Source organism: Cavia porcellus, unplaced genomic scaffold, assembly GCF_034190915.1.
Source record: "Cavia porcellus strain 051 isolate PalLab524CR breed Dunkin Hartley unplaced genomic scaffold, mCavPor4.1 scaffold_7, whole genome shotgun sequence".
Taxonomy (NCBI): Eukaryota; Metazoa; Chordata; class Mammalia; order Rodentia; family Caviidae; genus Cavia; species Cavia porcellus.
The window spans coordinates 6936862-6953974 of record NW_026947490.1 but is presented as its reverse complement, the minus strand read 5'-3'; the positions used below and the strand labels follow the sequence as shown (position 1 = coordinate 6953974).

The 17113-nt window shown below is 44.0% G+C and overlaps 1 protein-coding gene across 5 annotated transcripts in view; it reads right to left on the bottom strand.

The window, feature by feature from the left end:
• The window catches only part of Tiam1 (TIAM Rac1 associated GEF 1), a 359373-nt gene that overhangs the window by 211102 nt on the left and 131158 nt on the right, over positions 1 to 17113 (bottom strand). The gene's annotated exons all lie outside the window — the stretch shown is intronic.

Genomic DNA, 17113 nt, shown 5'->3' with positions numbered 1-17113 from the left:
ATGTTTATTTCGCCCCATATATCCAACAACAGTCCCTCCTCTGGCCTTGCAACCCTAACCATTGCCCTCTTTGTTCCCCTTTCGTCCCCTGCAAAGCCACCCCCATAAAGATCAAGTTGCTTCCTCTTCTCCTCTGTGCCTGACCTTGGCCAAGACCACCAGAACCCCAAACCTGTCCCCAACTGTCAGACTGAATAGTGTCTGTCCCCCTTGATACATAAACAATACCCCAAAGCATTGGCAGTGCCCCGCTGTGGGAAAGCCTCTTTATTGGATGCAGTACCAATTACAGGAAGTTCTATGTGAGTTTCGAGCCACAGTGTACAGAAGTAATTCCTCCCAATTGCATACAATGGGCAAGGTTGGCTCCCACGGATCCCATACCGGGTAGTGGTAAAGGGAGGCAGGAAATGGTTACTGGGTAGATGCTATGATTAAATGTCCCAAAAGCCCCTGGTGCTGGTTGGAGGGGTGGTGCCTCTAAGAAGTAAAGTCTCGTTACTAGGAGGAACTTAGGTCACTGAAGACACACTCTCTTGAAGGGATTCGGGGACACAAGCCATTTCTTGTCGTTTACTTTGTCTCCCCACTGCGATGAGCTGTGAGCTGCCTTCATTGCATCCTCCCACCATGATGAGCTGCCTCACTCCAGATCCAGGGAAACGGGGGCCACATAACTGTGCACTGAAACCTCCAAAAACACGAGCCTAAATAAACCTTTCCTCTTTACAAGTTGTTTACCTTGGGTATTTTTGTCATAGTACTGAAAAAATGACCAGCACATAGCAAGTCAAAAAATGCCTATTGGAGCATCCGCATTTTCATCCTGCAGTCCCGGCCATCTCATCTCAAACTCCGCTGGCTCCCCACGCTGGATCCCACTTGACAGCCACATTCACAGAGCACCCTGAATTCACCATCTACATGTCCGCAGAGCGCCCGGCTTTCACAACACTGTAGCTTCTGGTGAGCATGTGGAACCCCACTCATGCACTCTACTCTAAATCTTAAAACCAGAGTCTGAAATACTGTGCTTCCCCCAGCCTGATGTGCATCCCAGAGGGAAACAGATGGAAACCCAAGCCACCCTAGGATGTGCTGGTGTGGACTCTACCTGTTCCCACTCATCACTCTGCCCAGCTAAGAAATCCATCCACCCACACTGGTCTCCTTGCCGAGAACCTGGAAGGAAAGTCAGGTTCTCAGCAGGGAGATGAATTTCCCCTAAAAAAATACGGGACATGATTTGGTTCCCAGAAATTATTTACTCAACTTCTAGGACTAAAGTTACAACCAGTCAATCGACAACCCTGAAATGTGCTCATAAAAGAAAAATAAATACAAATGACTCCTGTGATCATGAAATCGTGAAATCGTTTTAAAAATATTTACCCTCTCCTCAGAAAAAGAAAAAGATTAAAGCTTCACTTTCTGTTTGGCCTAGGTTTAAAGAGTAAGAGAGAACAGATAAATTTAGCAAATGCCAGGATAAAGATGAAATTTCTGGCCTTTATTTTATAACCAATACTTCAGATTCATTAGTTTTTTACTTTGAACTAGGATTCTCCTGATGTTTTCTACACAAAGCAATAAAATGAGCCTACTTTTGAACCTGTGGTTTTGATTCTTTAATCTTCATGTTCTTTATTTCTAAATAATATTTCAAGAAACTGCCAGCTTGGGACTAACTTTCACTCATGTTTCAGATAAATATTAGAAAGTTACTGTTTTAACAGGAAAAAAAATGTGACTCCAAATAAGCACGAACATTCTAACAGTAACACATTATGAATGTCCCTGATAGAGTAATCATAATATTTGTGTGCAGAAATGTAAGCATTTGTGTGTGTGCATATGTACCCATCTCCACAGAGGATATGTCTGTATGCTGGAGTAATAAAAACATGAAGGAAAACATATCAACATGCATCTTAATAGCAGGCAAACAGCAACTGTATTCCCCCTTCTGGTTTTTCAGGGTTACCCCCCCCCCAAGCTTTTCTACAGAATTGTTTGTATTTTTTTATTTTTATTTATTTATTTTTGTTTACTGTGACAGGATCTCACTATGTAGTTAAGGCTGGTCTTGAACTCACTGTGTAGCCTAGGCTGGCCTCAAATTCAAGGCTATCTTCCTGTTTCAGCCTCCTGAGCAATGGAATTACAGATATGCACCATCACACACTGTAAAATCACTTGATACAAGCAAGGATAAATAGGCAATTTCACTTTTATCACAGATTTGAGGATATATGTTTTTGCAAAATGCACAGATATCTCTATATAAAAAAAAGTCCAGTCAATTCCCTATGCCTCCCATGTAACCCATACAGGGGGGAAATAAGATAAAATTCAGATTACCAGCTGGGCATGGTGGCACATGTCTATAATCCCAGCACTTTGGAGGCTGAGGCAGGATGATCATGGACAGTTCAAGGCCAGTCTGAGCTGCACAGTGAGACCCTGTCTCAAAAAGACCAAGAGGAGGAGGAAGAGGAGGAGGAGGAAGAAGAGGAGGAGGAGGAGGAGGAAGAGAAAGAGGAAGAGAAGAAGAAGAAGAAGAAGAAGAAGAAGAAGAAGAAGAAGAAGAAGAAGAAGAAGAAGAAGAAGATGATCACCCATTCAAATGCTCATAGATGGAAATGCCACCACCTCCCCTGTTATTCAGACTGCTTGTTCTCATTTTCCTTAATCACGTTTCCGCATAGAGATACAAAACATCGCAAGAGTAGACACACTCACACACTGAAACACACATACATGCACACATCCACACTTGCACACCATCCCTGACATGTGCCCATCTCTGACCATGACAGCAATCAAAGAAAATGATTCTCCCAGACTGCCCAGGTTCCTGGACTTGTTTCTCACACCCCACTGTACCAGGGGGGCACAGGCCTCCCTGGGCACCTCTCTGTCTCCACAGGAAGGTAGCACAGTGTTTAAAGCAAACTCCTGCTTACGTACACTAATGAAGGCAAACATGGCACAGATGCGTGTTCGGTATGAGAGGTCCCTAATTGCATTCTGCTTATGCTACTATTTAAATTAGTGTTCTCCCAAATGCACATGCAGCAGAGGAGGGTCCTAGGATCCTAGGAGACGGCGAGCTACCTGAAATGTACACCTGGCCCTAGAGAATGCAGAAAGCCCGTTTGGATGCTCAGGACCCTCCAGGTATTCACATGAATCCAGGGGGTGCCCTCAGCCTGCACGCAGCAGTTTCCCAGTACCACATGTGAATGGATAGATGAGGTTCAGCCACAGCGCCCACATGCTGGCATGCCCACATGCTGCCCACCAGCGCCCATGTGTTGAACTGGTCATAAAAGTAGAGAGGAAAAGTAGAATTCCGTCTCTCCTATTCTGGATAAATTGTAAGGAATGTGGCTCCAATCTATGAAGCATAAAGTTTTCGGCAACCCTTCATCACCCAGTGTCTAAGAGCTATGATGTAAACACAGTTTGTCTCCCTGGACTCCTAGTGGAGTCTGAGCCCTACTGTGAGATACTAAGGGGCTGAGCCCTATTTGACTGCAGTGTTCAGAGCTGGGCCTTGAGCGGGTGATTAGGGTTAGAGTGGTCATCCAAGTGGAGCTTCCTCTGATTAAATCCTCAGACATCAGGAAGAGACAAGAAGAGACGCACCCGCTATTCCTGTCTCTCCCATGGGATGCCCCATGCCACTGCTACCAAGAAAGCTGTCACCAGATGCAACCCCTCAACCGTGAGCCTCCAGAACCATGACACAAATAAACCTCTTTTCCTTAAAACTGACTCACTCTCTTGTAACAGAAAACTACTACGGAGAGACAAAGGTTTTCTTAGGATGATTTCTAAGATGCTTCTCTGTCAGCCTGAAAATCCTGGCCGACTCCCTTTGGTTTGCCAAGCACTGAGCTTACAGGACGGGGTCCTGTCTGCTCTTTGCTCTTTCCCTTTGGCGGGGGTTCCTATCCCTGTCACCATGCTGGGCTCTGCCTCCCTGACTTTCTCAAAGTCCTCCTTGAAATGCTGGCTGTAGAGCTGGACACAATCCCCAAGGGCGGCCCAGTCACTGTGAATGTCCAGTGGGAAGGGACACATTGCACCCCTGGCCCACAAATGGGCTCCTCTGTTTCCAATAACCCATGACCCTCTGACCTCAGTGCTGCAGGTCATGCCTCACATGTCCTACATGTGGACAGCACTCTCTTTCATTTGTCTTCCTCAAACTCTGAAGGACATTACGGTCCTGATTTTTCCAAGTTATACAGCAAGTTTCTATCTACTATCCTGGCTGCTAAGGTTACTTAGAGCTGGCATCAAAGGCCCTACAGATTTCACATCAGATGTGACTTTCCAGTTAGGAGAGGGTCAGCAGCTACAGTTTTGACCAGGATGATTCAGGAACAAGGACAAAAGTAATTAAGCACAGAAGAAAAGAGAACAAGTATGGATTACTGGAAACCTATCAAGCCCACTGCACCCAAAAGTCCTAAATCCAGAGGCCCTCGCCATCTGGAACAATCCCTGAACGGACACACAACCATCCATAGTGTCTTTATAGAGGTGCCCCGAATCTTGGTAAAAACCTAACGCATCTTACTTTAAAAAAAAAAAAATCTACACAATGTTGAATTTCTTTTACAGTATTTGTAAATGGGAGGCCACAGATAATCATTCTGATACAAAAAGTAAATGTTTTGGCTACATTATTGTACTGTGGCTCTTGCAGCATGAAACAGTTTCTCTTGCTTGCTTGATATGGACTCATTACTTAGAGAAGGCTCCAGCCAGCATCACCCCCAGCTCACATGTGTCCCAGGCTCTCTCCAGGACACCTGATTTTTCTCCTCTCTCTCTCTGACACACACCCCAGACCTCCCCAGTGTTTTGTTCTCTCCTCTACTTGGCTTCTCCAGCTCCCTGAAGCCCACCTTCTCCCACTCATGCTTCTGCCACACCTGCTGGGTAGCGGTCTTAATAGACGAGGTAATGGACTAATTCTGATTTCAACACATAGTGCTATACCTCAGCCAAAGAACTCCCAAAGTCGGACTCTAGGTGAGTTTTACAGAACTGATAATAAAGGAAACTTTAGGGAACAGCAACACCAGCACTGGTACAATTTATTTCAGAAAGAAAACATGACAATAATCTCTACTTGGAAGTCAGCGCCACTTGAAAAGATGCACAGACAACTACTTCAGGCAATAAAAATCAAAACCAAATTAAGATACCACTCCATGCCCATAGAAACAGTTTAAATAAAAAAGATGGTTAACAGCAAGTACTGGTGAAGATGTGGAGAAACTGTTCCCTCATGTGTTTCTGGCAGAACTGGGAAACAGTGTGGCTGCTTTGGCAAACACTCTGGCTGTTATTCAAGAAGTTACGGCTAGAGTAACCACGTAGTCCTATAGTTCCACTCCTAGGTAGAAACCCAAGAGAAATGACAATGTATGTCTATACAAAACCTTGTACACACATGGTTCACATCAGTCCTAATTGTAACAGTCAAAATGAGGAATAACCCAAACGTCCACCAACTGATGAGAGGACAAAAATGAAGAATGACCATGCAATAGAGTGTCAAATGGCAATACAAAGAAATGAAGGACTGATACACGCTACAACTAAGAAGAACTTGGCTACAGAATGCTAAATGAGTCAGTAACAAAGACCGCATATCACATGGTTTCTTCTAGATGAACTGCCCAGAAGAGGCAGATCTATAGAAAAAAGTTAGATTAGCAGTTACCTGGAACTGTGGATGGGACAGAGTTGAGGGGAAATGCAGAATGGATTTAGTGGACAGTTTCTTTTGTTCTAAAAATGATTTGGGGGTGGTGGGAAACCTCTGAAATGTACTAAAAATTACTGAAATGCATACTTTGAATACAAAGTACTGAATTGTATACTTTGAATACTGAGTGTATGAATTATTGCTCAATAAAGCTATTTAAAGCAATCCATTTGAGAATAATTAATCTATTACTAATCACATATAAAGAAAGAGAATGTACTTAATTCCCTCGTTTTTCTAGTTCATTAAAATGTGGGTCAAAATCCTAAATTTAACACATACACACAATGTTCATAAAATGGCCTGGTGCAATTAGTCCAACCCAATTTACATTACATCAGATTGTTTAGGGATGGTGCTCTGAACACAGGACTAGTTTGGAATCTCAGTCTCATTGCTTACAAAAGATGAATAACCTCAGATCATGTTGAAATTCAGCAAGCCTCAGTTTCCCTCTCTGCAAAATGAAGACAGTAAAACCCCTCACACTGGGTTGTTGTGGAAGTAAATGAACTAATTTTCATAAACACATAAGCAACTACAGTACCTGACATACACAGTGCTCCAATCAGAAATCAATCAATCAATCAATCAATTCACCAGCAAAATCCAAAGTGCTTATGTGGAATATGCCAAGCCTGTGAGAAGACACAGACAATGTAGTTTCCCCATTAGTTAGGGGACCAAGCAGACCATTCTGTGCTGCTACCACCAGACAGCTCTGGGGTGAATATGCCCCACCCCCAATTTATAACCCAACACCCTAAGTGGTGCTATTTGAGGGTAAGGTCTTTGGGAGATAACTACTTGGGAAGATGGGACCCTTGTAAATGGGATTAGTGCCTCGTAAAAAGAGAGTCAGAGAGATGATTTCTTTCTAGCATGTGAAGATAGAGAGAAGGGTCAACCATCTTCAGATCAGGAAAAGAGCCCTCACCAGGAGCCAGATTAGCAGGTGCCTTTTCTCAGGCCTCCCATCCTGCAGAGACCTTTGCTGTTTAACCCAGCCTGTGGCGTCGCATTATGTCAGCCTGGAAGGGAAGGGAAGAGGGAAGGAGGGCAGGCTCCCCCCAGCAACTAGCTCTGGTTCTGCTAAATCAGGGCTCAGGAAACTTCTGTATCATATGTTCCCCCACTAATATGTACCATTTTTATGTTTTCATGTAAAATCTAACAAGAAATGTAATTTTTAAAAAGACAACTTTTTCTTTTGCAAATGTTTTAAACTTTTCAGGACATATGTTCCATGTCACACCTACTCAATTCTGTCACCATAGCACAAAAAATGTCATAGCAATACATGCAGGACTTGCCACAGCTATGTTCTCCAGCAAAACCTTACTTTTGGACACTGATATTTGAATTTCATACAGTTTTTTCCCATAACATGGAGGAGTATTCTTCATATAACTGAAGGGGGACTCAAACCCAGGGCCCAAGCACTGAGCTACTTTCCCCAACTAGCCTTTCATTACTTTTTATTTTGAGGTAAGGTCTCACCAAGTTTCCAAGTCACCCACATTGGGCCTCAACTTGAGATCCTTCTTCCTGCCTCACTGACCCCAGAGCACTGGGATGATAGACATGCCCCACCATGCACAGCTCTTAGATTTTTCTTTTTTTTTTTTTTAGACAAGGTCTCATTATGTGGTTCAGGCTGGCCCCTTGAACTCGCTATGTAGCCCAAACTGGCCCAGAACTTGAAGCAATCCTCCTGCCTCAACCTTCCAATTGCAATGATTCACAGACATGTGGCACTGTGCCCAGCAGATTTTCTTTAAAACCACTTAAAACTGTACAATCTACTTGTTTTAGGGGACAAACAACAAAGGCAATAGCAGGATGGCTCCTTGGCCCTCCCTCAGGAGTTGCTAACCAGGGCATGCAGGGCTGCCTGTCTGTATTTTGTATTGTCAGCTGCCAATCCCTGCTTTGGACATCACCACTTAATCTCTTATTTTCAATTGAGAGAGAGATTTTAACCAATATTTGATGAACTGTCCAACCTTCTATGAGAACAAGTTTCAATTTACTTATTTTAGTACTGGTACTCCTCTGTATAAATCAATTCCTAAGGTACACATTTGTAACTATAAATGTCAACCTCCACTCCAAGTTCTAGGGCTCTTAATTCTGCAGTCTGCCATGTGTTGTGTCCAACAAGACAAATTTACTTCATTCTGTTCAGGAATCAGGAATTTTTCCAGCAGTGGGAGAAGGTGCTGAACAGCCAGCTTCCTGCACAGCTTCCTCACTTGAAGCAAAGTCTTGGGAAATTCTATGTTGGGAATTTTCTAGAAAGCACAAAGACTTCCAAAGCAAGAATGAGAGAATGTATGTGTGATATGGGGATATTATACTTCCTGTCCTAGAAGTCCACTGCTCTGGCTATAGTCTTATGAACTTAATGTTTTCAGCTGTAATTGAGGGATCAAAGATGTAAAAATAAGGCATTATTTTAACTCTCCTGAATCACCAGGGGAAGAAAGTCTCAGGATCCCAGATTTCTTGGTTGTCTACCTCTCCAAAACACTAAGATCCTAACAACAAACATTTTGTTACAATTTTTGAACTGACTGAGCATCCCTCATCTAAAAATCTGAAATCCAAAAAGCTCTAAAATCTGAAACACTACCCTTACACTCAGAGCAAAACCAGTGCAAATATTCCGAAATCCAGAGAGAAAAAAACCCAAAATATGTACACTTCTGGTCCCAAACATTTCAGACAAGAGAGGCTCCCTGCATTGCTGTCACCAAAAATGACAGATGACTGCTCAGTTTATAGGCTCACTACTCCACCCCATCAGAAAATACTTTCCAATTCAACTTTGATCTTCTATATGTTTTCACTTCTATATGTTGAGCTCTCCCTCTGAATATCACATTCAAAGAATCAAGAACATGGAGCATTTACATGCTTCCAAATGTGATCACTAAGGATTTCATCAGAGAAGATTCTAGAAAATGAATCATTACAACAACTCGGCAAGGAATGGGCACCTCTGGGTCCAATAACTTACAGTATTTTAGACAAACTTCTTTATGGTTCTCAAAAAGTGAAAAGATTGAAAAAATTACCAGACCTCTATAAAGCTACTGAATATTTTACTACTCGACCCAGCATGGCAATTTTTAAATGAATCTATGCCAAAATATAATCGCCCATTAAATTCTAACCACGTGATGCTGACCTCCCACACTTTGCAGATACATGCTGCTCTTTCCACTTTTTTCATGTAACAAATGATGGCTAACTTCTCCAAGATGGCCACAACAGCTCACGTGCCTGTGGGGAGCCATGTCTGGTTGTCTGAGGAGGAAGTGAACTTGGGCAGATTGGAGTGTCCGTGAGGCAATTAGTGAATACCTGGGTCAGAATCTGGATCAGCTTCCAGGGTTGTGTTTGAGGCATGGTGACTCAAACCAGACTAACACTATCTCTGACATTCCAAGCTTTCCACCCAGAAGATGCCTAGAAGTTATGGTTCCCAAAACACAATGCACACCCCAACCATCACCCTGTCTACCAGCACTGAGGACCATGGTTAAAGTACATCTGGATTTTTTTTTAAGCTAAGAATGTCAGTACCTCCTTGGAATTCAGTTGTTCAACAGCCACGCTAGCTATTTTATAAAGCTGACGGTGTTTGTTTGAATGTTGAGTATCATAAAAAGCTACAGACGTAAGCATCTTCACTGGAAACAGAACCAACATTTAGAGTGCCCTAAATCTTTCTTGTCTTTACCACTGACTGTTACACTACATAATAACCATATGTCCCACATTTCCAAGAGAGTTCCAATTTCATGGATTTTGTTACACCAAATTAATAAACATACCAGTACTGATTTTTATAATTTTTCTTTTTATAATTCCCAAATGTTACGCAACTGAGCATGTTTTTTCCATAATCAGAAAGACATAAACTTCAGTAAATATATAAAATACATCAACATATTTCTACTATGTCCACTCAAAAACCTGTACATGAATGTCTGCAGCAACTTATTCTTAGCTGTCAAAATTTGGAAGCAACCAAAATGTCCTTCAGTAGGTAATTGTGATACATTGTAAAACAGAGTATCATTCAAACCCAAAGAAGTGATGCATCAAGCCTCAAGAACATGTGGAGGAACCTCAAATGTATGTTTTTAAAAACCTGATCTGAAAAGACTGCATAGTGTATAACTGTAACTTCACGACATTCTAGAAAAGGCAGTGCTACGGATTCTATCAGATCGGTGGTCGCTGCCGGGGAAGCAATAAATAGGCAGAGCACACATGAATTCTAGTGGAGTGAAGCTAATTCAGGATATTATAGGTGCTCCTTGAATTAGGCAGAATCACATCTTGGTAAAACTATCATACATGGAAAATACCCTGTTTAAAATGAATTTAATATACATAACCTACCAAAAACCATAGCTTATTTCAGCCTGCCTAAAACGAGCCCAAAACAGTTACATTAGCCTCCAGCTGGGCAAACCAGCTAACATGATACCTTTTACAATAACAAAATATTGAGTATTTCATGGACTTTACAGAACCGCAGTATCAGTCACTTCCCTCAGTGATCACACGGTCAACTGTGACCTGCACTGCCCAGCAGCAGGAGAGTACACAGGACAGTGGACCACTGGTCCACCAAAGGATCTGAAATACAGTTTCTTCTGAATGCAAATCCCTTCCACACCAACAGGAAAGGTAAGAACTCATAAGCAGAAGCACCCCAGCATCGGTGTAATGGCAGAAGCTTTCACTGTCCATCCATCCAACCCCACAGGAGGCTAACCCAGAGTCAGCTATGGGCTGCAGATGACAATGACAGTGCATGGTGGCTCACTGACAGCAACAGAGGTGCTGCTCTGCTAGGATGCTGCTGGCAGGGAGGCCGGGAGCCAGGTGGCAGGTGGAGGGAGGTTGTTACTCAGGTTTGCAGTAGATCTAAGACTCCGGTAAAAGTGAGTCTTTCATACACACCAATAAGGACAAGCCTGAGCAGATGCAGGCTCAGGGTGACAGCAACCTCGTGGCCAGCACTGGGCAATCCTCCCCATCCCTCTGTCCCCTGAAAGCCCTGGTTTCTCCCACAGGAAGGGGCAATTCTAGCTGTATACTACATGCTACAGACAAAATACAGTAGCTAGGGTGCTGGGGATTTAGCTCAGCAAATCCTGCTTGGCAAGCATGAGGTTGCGAGTTCAATCCCCGGTACCAAAAAAGAAAATGTAGTGGCTGAGAGTAGTGCTGTGCACCTATAATCCCAGCACTCAGGAAGCTGAGGCAGGAGGATCACTATGAGTTCACAGCTGGCCTGAACCACATAATGAGACCCTGTCTATAAATAAATAAGTAAATAAACAAGCAGGGCACTGTCCAGACATGGCCCTGCTTCTCGGGACAACTTCTAGTAAGGTAATAATGGACCCCACAACAGCTTTGCACAGGGGGTGCGCGTAAGGACAAGGACAGCGTCAATGTGAGGCAGGCAGGGTAACTTTTACCAGCAAAGCAGCAGGAAAAATCAAACAAGAAGAACCCACAGAGGCTGAGGTTATCTAAAGACACAAACCACCAGACACCCCACGCAAGTGCAAAGATGGACCAGACTAGGTTTTCAGTGGCCAGAAAACTGACTGTTGTTGGGTCCAACCGAGACAGCAGATTGGGTTGCTTTTCTCTGTATAAATGGTCTAAGGTACAGGGCACGAGGGGAGCAAAGGTGCTAGACAGGGAATAAATATTGACTAGGACATCCGTCTTGGGGAGGGGACACGCAGACTCCTTGGCTGTCAGGTGGAAATTTTTGCTATGTAGGATCACGGAGGTTACTAAAAAGGCCATGCGATGGCTAGAATTCATTAACAACTATCAGGGAAAATCTCTCCTCAGTAGGAAGCAACTTGCTGCAAGCTCGGACAGACTGGGGTAACTTTAGGGACCAAAAGAAAATAAGGCATTGTGATTAAAAAAAAAATGGGTCATGCTCCTGCTAGATTTAAAATTCAACAGGAAGGGGAGACCCTCCCCCACTTAATGGCTGTAAAATTGATTGGGATATAGGCTAATAGAGGTCCCCAGAGTGCTAAACTAAATTAGAGGAAGTCCTATAATTACAGCGAGCGGTTAATTATAATATGATGGGGATTGTAATCAAAGTAACAGATACACTATTATTTTCCATCAACTCTGCAAAACACCCCTCTTAAGAGTTCAGTGGTTTGTCTTTTGGCTCAACTTGGGACAAGAACGTGCCTCCCGCAGGTGACTGGGTCTTGAGACCCCGTGCCCTGCCCCTTACTGCTTCTCCTGCATGGCTGCAGTTCCCACCACTTGGAATATTCTCTTTCCAGACTTCTGTGAGGTCTGCTTCCTCTGTCCTTGCAGACCTCCCGTTCATCCCCCTGGGACAGGCACCCCTAGACCACCCCATCTAAACAGACACCCCAACAGTTCCTCACCGCTGTCCTCCAGCCCACCATCATCACCTAACACTTGGTTTCTTACAGTCTGCCACCCCTGGAATGCCAGCTGCATGAGAAAGGTGACTCCTGTTGGTCCCATTCCCCCAGTGTCCTCCCTAAGTCCCCAAACGCTACTCAGCTCTGAGTCACCATCACCAAATCCCAGGAGCTTAAAGAGAAAAGGCTGCTCTTATTATGTCCTGCCACCTTTCATGGTGGAGAGAAATGAAAGCAAAGGGGCCTTTGATGACAGTGATATCACTATAAGTAAGTGAACAGTACTTGCACATTGTAGCAAGACGCTTGTTAACCCCTTCTGCTCAACTTGAACCTGGTAAGTGCATGACAGTCCCATCGGGCAGTTTGTCTCAAGTTACCCAATGAGGACACTCATGCACGGACCACCGGAGATTCAGAGCCAACCAGCAGCGGGACACACGAATTACAGCCCCTTCTTGAACGTGTCAGGGACCCCCTGGAAGTGACAAGGGTCAGTCTTCAACTCAGCAACACATCAATAAGGCGCTGAAAAGAAAGTATAGCTTTTGAGGAACCTTTCATGCAGCAGGAGCTATGTTTGGCTGTGAAGAAGCACTACCTCCTAACAGAGGCCTAGCACACTGCTTGGTGCTGTTTTCATAAATAACCTAACCTGAGGCAGAGAAGTCGGCTCGGCCAAAGTCACACACACAGCAAGTGCCACGTGCGACTCACCCAGCCCTTTGTGCATCAAAACCTCCTCAGCACCCACACATCCGATTGCTTTCCTCCTTCCTGCCTCTCTCCCCTCCTTTTCCTTACTTTCTTTTGAAAAAAAAAAAATTCAGAAAAGCAGAGCTCAAAACACGAACATCTTTATACCTGCCTCTCCCAAGGAACACGTGGCATTTTTCTTAAGGCTGCTTCAGATCATCTTTTCAATCAGAAACTTTAAAAAAAACTGTCATCTACAGTCATCAATTCTCTCTCTGCTAACATTAGGACAAAGAAAATACTGGCAAGACATTCTGCCACTTGTACAAACACACTGACGTATTTCTGAACAGCATTCCTGAGAGTCAGTTTGGAATCATCCTTCCAAACCTTCAAACACTTTTCACGGCCTGAACACCTTCAGGCTGCAGGGCTCCACACTGGGCCTCTAACTGAAGGTCTCAGTCACATGGGCCAAAGTAGGTCTCGGTTTAACTTGCCCCATGTTCCCTGCCAGAAATGAGAAGCCAGCAAAAAGACCTGATGGCACCCCATACGAGTTCTAATTCATGGCCATCCTTCGTGGCTCCGTGCCAACCCGTGATGGTCTAAATCTGCTCCGGGGAGATCTCCCATCAAAGACAGCTCTGTGTGAAACAAACCTCTCTACACAGAAAGAAACTCTTTCATTCCGCTCCAGAAGCCAGCATGTGAGGATGCTAAGATGCTTTCTTCCAGGGAGAATGGAGGGGCAGGAGGAGCAGCACAGAAAGACGGGCGATCAGAAGAGGCAGAGGCAACAGGTCTCGACACTGACCATTTACAGAGCACAAAGGAAGGACACAGAACGCCTGATAAATGCCTCAGCAAGCTCCAGCCTGCCTGCCTCTGTGCATAAGGGTTTGCACATTCCAGCACTGCTCCCTGCCTTGGGAGAAGGTGCACCGCTGGGCTGGCATCTCCCAGCCTCCCCCACCACACCACAGAACTGGGGCCCGAGGTCACAGGAAGTGCCTAATCTCAGCAAGCAAATGTCAGTCTTCGGGGCAGAGAAAATGTCTCTGTTCTTTAGACACAGCGCTCAAAGTGGGCTGAAATGACCACATTAGTTCACCAGCTTGAATTCACAAAGGGAGCACCTGTTTTCAGGATGATGTGGAAAACGTTAAAACAATCTTACTTTCTGAATGAGCAACTATGGGTATCCTGGTCGTTTTCCCCACACAGTGGTTAATGGTTTGTGTTACCGATGGCAATGTGGAGATATTTTTAAGTAAACCATGGTATGATTTCAATGTACTAAACATGAAAAGTAACGCAGTGACGGGAAACAGCGCACATCTTTTCCCCGTGAACTTCGAACATCAAGCACGTGATCAAGCACACTGACCAATCAATGCAGAGCTGCAGTCTCCACTAACTCCCTAGATTCTTCCTGCAGGAAAAACTTGTCCAACCCCATAACAAAGCTCACAGTTCCCAGGTTTGAAAATGACTGTTCCGGCACCGAAGGGCCAAAGTCATAATCAATTAAAGTAACAAGAATGTTAACCATCTGGGGGAACCATTTAGTCCGACAGGAGAATGTGGAGCTGATCGTTTACCCTGTGTAGCTGACCAAGAAGAAAAGAGAAATGCAAACATTAATATCTCTTCTCCCACAAGCTCTGCCTCCTCTCAAACAATCAAAGTTACTTTTGGCCAGACACTAAAGAGACAGCAATGCCAAAGTTAATTCCACAAGATGGAACTGGTCGCTTCACTTGTTGATGCTATGCATAAGAGAGCAATAAATTTCTATTACTACAGATCTTACTTTAAGCATTTTAGACCCAATATAAATGCCCCCAGACATACACATACAATTTGTCTTTAAAGAAAGGTGTTTTTTTTAAAGTTCAACCACAGTATCTTTAAATTATTTGTACTATTTCAAGCCATAATGATTTGATTTAGGGTATGTAACAATCTATTAAAGCTCTGAAAATTAGAAGAAACTAAGGTTTAGGTCGACTACATTAGATAATTATTTACATTTCTGTTTCAAATCCCAAAGCAAAGAAGGGAAATTGCTTCCTTTCCTGACAGAATGAATTGTTTGGGTCCACGAGGAGATAAAACATTTCCTTCATCTTGGAGGAACCTGCCCCCAAAGATTTCTATTTCTAAGAGAAAAGGTTAAAGAATGTGAATGTTTTTAAAAACATGAAGGATTCTGTGTCTCGTTGTACATGCTGTCGCCCAAGAGATGGATAAAACCACAGCAATTACAGGGAGGTGCCATCTGAAACTGTCCATGCTGAAATTCAATACGCCGTTCAGGGTTATTAAAACCCATTAAGATTTTTGACTCTGAGTTCATAGTAGCAAAATGAGTGACCCACTGCACAAATAGGAATGTCTTTCCCTGGGTCATCAAAGCCAAGATATCATCTCATGAGTTTTATTTATTCCCTTAACACAAACAAAGCAAACTTAACTTGGCTTGGAAAACAGACCTTTTGCAAAAACGTTGACATTTTTATTGACTTTGAAAGGCTCTTGTTAGCGTACGTGCACATGCAAACACACTCAAAAATCCTGACTTTCTTGTAAGTCTACACATCTGGTACATGGCGCCACCGACCAAATACTGAGCTACTTCGCTGTAGAAGTGGAAGGAAAGGTAAAGACAGAACTCTGGTTTTTAAATTACAGAGTGACAGCCATGCCAGAATACATGCTCCAGGAGACCAAGATACTTTTCTGTTCTGTGCACTCCTGCATTCCAACTGTCCTAGAGAGGACTTTAACATTTTAGATCACCGAATCCACTGCACCTCATAGACAGCCAATATTTTTACCCAGCTACAGAGGAGAGACTGAGATTCAAAGAATTTAGTTCCCAAGATGACACAGCAGTTAGGGGGCAAACAAGGCCTTCAGGTCCAGCCCTTGGCTCTTCTCCATTCCCAGATAGTCACCTAGTTGACTTCTAAACAAGACAGACGTTCTTATATATAAAACTAGACTCACTAGACAATAACTATATTGGAATTTTATTGTTGTTGTTGCTGCTGTTGTTATAGTTTTGAGACAGGATCTTGTTAAATTGCCCAGGCAGGGCTTGGACTTGAGATGCTCCTGCCTCAGTCTCATAGAGAGCTAGGAATTACAGGTGTGCACCAACACACCCAGCTCATAAGTGCTGATTTTTTTTTTAAGTCAAAGGTTAGGACTTGACATACTAAAATATAAATTCAGTTGTAGTAATTCAAAAAACACACATTAAAGTATTCCTACATTAAATATCCATTGCTGATGATGTCATGTATCTGCTGACTTTCTGTCCTTGGTTGGTGTCAGTAACCAAGTCTTCATTGCCTACTGGTAGATGACAGCACTTCAACACCTCTTCATTATTCTACTACCTAGAATAAAAATTACAACCAGGAAAAGTTGGAAGCCAAGACAAGGCCAAACTGAAAAAGGCCTTACCTCTGTAATGCAGCACAGAGCCAAACTGCAAACAATGGAGAATTGTTCCTTTATTGGGATAGGGTCGGATGCCAATCCCGGCTGCCGTCACCCTGCCCTCTGAGAGCCTGCCCCAGCAGGCAGGAGCCCATCAGCGCACACGGACCCCTTCGTCCACCAACAGCTGGCTGGACACATGACTCTCACTTTACCATCTGGACCTGAGACGAAGGGAGCTGCCTAAAGGGAAGGGCAAGTGGTACTGCCCTGGAGCCCACTATGCCAGGCTAAAGGCATCTGTGAATCTAAGAAGCAAGGGGTCAAGGAGGAAAACACGCAGGGGGAAGAGGGTGGCAAAGCCTTGCCAATAAAAACAAAAACACAGGCCCCTGAGCCCTGAGGGACGGCAACCTTTCCCAACCTTCCTGGTCCTGTCCCCTGTGGGCAGCCCCCATCCCTGACCACACCCCCTCAGCGGGCCATTTGAAAGGGTTTCTCCCACTGCCTTGAATCGTGATGACCCCAAAGACACAGACTGTCTCCTCTCAGCATCCCCCTAGTAGGAAAGAGGACATCTTCCTCACGTCTCCGAAACACAGCGCAGCCCCGAGCAGCCCTGACCATCTGAAGAGGTCACATTGGCAGACCAATGCCAACATTCCCAAACAGCCAAATTCCCAAACGCAGCCAAAAGCCAGAAGAATTT